Here is a 5,188-nt window from a genome sequence, read left to right as displayed (position 1 = left end):
CCAGGGCCTCATTTTTCTCATCTCTAAAATGAAGGTTTTAATTTTTAAATTTTATGATTTTGTTGAGACAGAGTCTTGCTCTGTTGCCCAGGCTGGAGTGCAGTGGCGCAATCTCAGCTCACTACAACCTCCGCTTCCTGGGTTCAAGTGCTTCTCCTGCCCCAGCCTCCCAAGTAGCTGGGACAACAGGCGCGTGCCACCACGCTTGGCTAATTTTTGTATAAAATGAAGGTTTTTAAATAGAATAATGGCTTTCAATCTGTGTTCCACAAAACCCCACAGTTCCCAAGAGGTACCTCAATGTCCAACAACCTGGGAAGTGAGAGATATAGAGAAAGGACAGGAAGAAAAAGACAGATCCCAACTCTACTTCAACCAGGACAGCTTTGCTCTGTCTGCTTATAGAGATTTCTGAGGTGATGTGTACAAGACTGGATATTCCAGCTGCCAATCTTCTAGGGAAAAGTGAGCTGTGGGACATTTGTGTGTGTGTGTGTGTGTGTGTGTGTGTGTGTGTTTATTTTTCAGAGATGGAGGTCTCACTGTATTACCCAGGCTGATCCAACTCCTAGCTTCAAGCAATCCTCCTGCCTTGGCCTCCCAAGTAGCTGAGATTACAGGGGCAAGCCACTGTGCCTGGCTAATGTGCGCATGTATTAGTCCGTTTTCACAGTGCTATAAAGACACTATCCAAGACTGGGTAATTTATAAAGGAAAGAGGTTTAATTTACTCACAGTTCTGCATGGCTGGGGAGGCCTCAAGAAACTTAGAAGCATGGCAGAAGGCGAAGGGGAAGTAAGGTACCTTCTTCATAATGTGGCAGGAGAGAGAAGGAAGAGGAACTTCCAAACACTCGGAAAATCATCAGATCTCTTGAGAACTCACTATCACAAGAACAGCATGTGATCCAATCACTTCCCTCCCTCAACACATGGAGATTACACATGGAGATGAGATTTGGGTAGGGACACAGAGCCAAACTGGCTAATTTTTAAATTTTTAGTAGAGACGAGGTATCACTATGTTGCCCAAGCTGGTCTTGGACTCCCGGGCTCAAGCGATCCTCCTACCTCTGCCTTCCAAAGCACTGAGATTACAGGTGTGAGCCACCATGCCTGGGCTGGGCTACTTTAATTTATTCTTCTAAAATGCTAATTACTTTAGATTTTGGGAACCAACAGACATATTGATCACATTTCAAATGGTATCTGGCCAGGCACAGTGGCTCACACCTATATTCCCAGGATTTCGGGAGGGTGAGGTGGGAGGATAGCTTTAGCCCAGGAGATGGAGGCTGTAGTGAGCTATGATTGCGCCACTGCACACCATCCTGGGCAACAGAGCAAGTCTCTGTCTCTAAAAAGTAAATAAAATAAGATAAAATATATCTTAGACACACTTAAAAAATTCTATACGTGCTGCAGATGTATCAGACACAGTTTTTTTTCTTTTTCTTCTTCCACAGGCTGGTGGGGTGGAATAAAACACACTTCTGACTAAAGAATCAAGTTGTTACTAAAGAATAGTCATTTTTCTCTCCTTGAGATAAGTCTTCAGAAGGTCACTTGATAAAGAAATCACAGGAGAGTAAGGGTTATTACTTATGATGTTATTTCAAAAATAAATGAGTTGAAACCATCGACTGCCTGGTTTTCAGAAGGTAACCAGCAGAGGGCACTCTAGGCTTTATAGACTGCAGAAAATGCAAGTGGATCCCTCCAGAAGTTGGGGGTCAGTGCCTTAATCTTTATCTCCAGAAAGATACTTTCAGCTTGTTGTTGTTGTTGTTGTTGTTGTTGTTGTTGTTGTTGTTGTTGTTGTTGTTATTATTAGACGGAGTCTCGCTCTGTCGCCCAGGCTGGAGTGCAAGTGGCGCTATCTCGGCTCACTTCACTGCCACCTCCGCCTCCCAGGTTCAAGCGATTCTCCTGCCTCAGCCTCCCGAGTAGCTGGCATTACAGGTGCCCGCCCCCACGCCCAGCTAATTTTTGTATTCTTAGTAGAGACAAGGTTTCTCCATGTTGGCCAGGCTGGTTTCCGACTCCTGACCTCAAGTGATCCACCCGCCTTGGCCTCCCAAAGTGCTGGGATTAACAGCCGTGAGCCAGCCACCCTGCCAGGCCGATGCTTTCAGCTTATTAAGAGCTCGCCTGTTGGATGACTGTAGAACATTTTCTTGGTAATGTAAACCAAAGCTTCTGAATTCCCAAATAGCCACGTTAATCAACATTTACAAATAATTGTAAAATAATTTCAAGAGAATGAGAAGATGAGCCACAGACTGGGAAAAACTATTTACAAAAGACTTATCTAATAAATGACTGTTATTCAAAATATATAAAGACCTCTTAAAACACATGAATAAGAAAAATAACCCGATTAAATAATGGGCAAAAGATCAGAACAAACTCACCAAAGAAAATACACAGATGGCAAATAAGCATATGAAAAGATTTTCATATGTCACTAGGGATACGCAAATTAAAACAACAATGAGATAGGACTACATACTTATTAGAATGGCAAAAATCACAACAATGAGGACACCAAATGCTGGTGAGGATGTGGAGCAACAGGAACTCTCATTCATTGCTGTTGGGAATGCCAAATGATACAGCCCCTTTGGAAAACAGTTTGGCTGTTTCTTACAAAACTAAACGTCTTACCATAAGATACAGCAATTGTGTTCCTAGGTATTTACCAAATAAGTTGAAAACTTATGTCCCCATGAAAACGTGCACATCAATGTTTATAGCAGCTTTGTCCATAATGGTCAAAACATGGAAGCAATATGAAAATGTCCTCAGTAGGTGAATGGATAAACTGTGGTACATCCAGATAATGGAATACTATTCCGCACTGAAAATAAATGAGTTATCAAGCCATGAAAAGACATGGAGGCACCTTAAATCCATATTACTAAGTGAAAGAAGCCAATCTGAAAAGGCTACCTATTGTATGCTTCCAATTATATGACATTCTAGAAAAGGCAGCCAGGCATAATGGTGTGTGCCTGTAGTCTCAGCTACTTGGTAGGCTGAGGCAGGAGGATCACTTAGGCCCAGGAGTTTAAGATCAGCCTGGGCAACCCGGTGAGACTGTCTCTAAAAAAAAAAAGAAAGAAAGAAAAAAAATTTTTTTTTTTCAGATGGAGTTTCACTTTTGTTGCCCAGGCTGGAGTGCAATGGCACAGTCTCAGCTCACTGCAACCTCCGCCTCCTGGGTTCAAGGGATTCTCTTGCCTCAGACTCCCGAGTAGCTGGGATTACAAGTGCCCGAGACCATGCCTGGCTAATTTTTCTAATTTCATATTCTTAGTAGAGACGGGCTTTCACCATGTTGGTCAGGCTGGTCTTAAACTACTGACCTCAGGTGATCCACCCATCTCAGCCTCCCAAAGTGCTGGGATTACAGGCGTGAGCCACTGCGCCTGGCCGAAAATGTTTCAATATTAAAAATAAAGAAAAACTTAGAAAAAATTAAAAAGACAAAAGGAAAAACCAGAAATACAGGGGTTGGGGAAAAATGAGCATAGAGGATTTTTAGGGCAGTGAAACTACACTGTATGATACTATAATGATGAATACATGTCATTATACATTTGTTAAAACCTACAGAATGTACAAAACTAAGAGTTAATTTTTTTTTTTTTTTTTTTTTTTGAGACAGAGTCTTGCTCTGTCACCCAGGCTGGAGTGCAGTGGTGCAATCTTGGCTCACTGCAACCTCCACCTCCCGGGTTCAAGTGATTCTCCTAGGGATACACAAATTAAAACAACAATGAGATAGGACCACGTACCTATTACCTCTTAGCCTCCCAAGTAGCTGGGATTACAGGCACCTACGACCACACTGGGCTAATTTTTGTATTTTCTTTTTAAGTAGAGACGGGGTTTCACCATGTTGGCCAGGCTGGTCTCAAACTCCTGACCTCAGGTGATCTGCCGCCATCAGCCTCCAAAAGTGCTGGAATTACAGGCATGAGCCACTGCATCTGGCCTAAATCCTAATGTAAACTATGAATTTTGGGTGATAATGATGTGTAAATATAGGTTCATCAATTGTAACAAAGGTACTACTTTGGTGCAGATGTTGATAGTGGGTAAGGCTCTGCATGTATGTCTAGGAAAGGAGTATATGGGTTATCTCTGTACTTTTTTTGGGTCTCGCTTTGTTGTCCAGGCTGTAGTGCAATGGCACAATCTCGGCTCACTGCAACCTCTGCTTCCTGGGTTCAAGTGATTCTCCTGCCTCAGCCTCCTGAGTAGCTGGGATTACAGGCGTGAACAACCACAGCTGGCTAATTTTTGTATTTTAGTAGAGATGTGGTTTCACTGTGTTGGCCAGACTGGTCTCAAACTCCTGAGCTCAAGTGATCTACCCGCCTAGGCATGAGACACCGCGCCTGGCCATCTCTGTACTTTCAACTTAATATTGCTGTGAACCTAGAACTGTTCTAGACAATAGTCTATTAATGGTAGCTCACACCTGTAATCCCAGCACTTTGGGAGGACAAGGCAGGCAGATTTGCTTTGAGCTCAGGAGTTAGAGACCAGCCTGGGTAACATGGCAAAACCCTGTCTCTACCAAAAAAATATACAAATATTAACCAAGCATGGTGTCTTGTGCCTGTAGTCCCAGCTACTCAGGAAGGTGAGGCTGGAAGATCACTTGAGCCTGGGAGGCAGAGGTTGCAGCAAGCCAAGATCACGCCACTGCATGCCAGCCTGGGTGACAGAGTGAAACTCTGCCTCAGAAAAAAAGAAAAAGAAAAAGAAAAGAAAATAGTCTATTAAAAGCAATAATCCATGCTCACTTCAACAGCATGTGTATTAAAAATTGGAACAATACAGAGATTAGCACTGACCCTGCCCAGGCTGACACACACATTTGTGAAATGTTCCATATTTAAAATAATAATGAGAATCCAATGTTCTTGTATCAGTGTTCCCCATTATTAAATTTGTTCTTTTAATGAGTCACCTAGTGATACAGGTTTCCAGGAGATAATATACCCATGATTATCAGGATTTCTTTCTTTTTTTTGAGATGGAGTTTCCCTGTGTTGCCCAGGCTGGAGTACAGTGGTGTGATCTCGGCTCACTGCAGCCTCTGCCTCCCAAATTCAAGCGATTCTCCTGCCTCAGCCTCCCGAATAGCTGGGATTACAGGTGTGCGCCACCACAC

At 43.0% G+C, this 5,188-nt stretch overlaps 1 non-coding gene across 1 annotated transcript; it reads left to right on the top strand.

Moving 5' to 3' along the window:
- The first annotated feature begins 4,809 nt into the window (after positions 1-4,809).
- LOC115930627 (U6 spliceosomal RNA) lies at positions 4,810-4,913 on the top strand. Its single transcript, XR_004067252.1, has one exon. It is a non-coding gene; the product is annotated as a U6 spliceosomal RNA (small nuclear RNA).
- Positions 4,914-5,188: the final 275 nt, after the last annotated feature.

The sequence above is a fragment of the Gorilla gorilla genome, chromosome 15 (genome assembly GCF_029281585.2).
Source record: "Gorilla gorilla gorilla isolate KB3781 chromosome 15, NHGRI_mGorGor1-v2.1_pri, whole genome shotgun sequence".
Classification (NCBI taxonomy): domain Eukaryota; kingdom Metazoa; phylum Chordata; class Mammalia; order Primates; family Hominidae; genus Gorilla; species Gorilla gorilla.
Note: the sequence above shows the minus strand (reverse complement) of the source record. Positions and strands in the feature narration are given on the sequence as shown.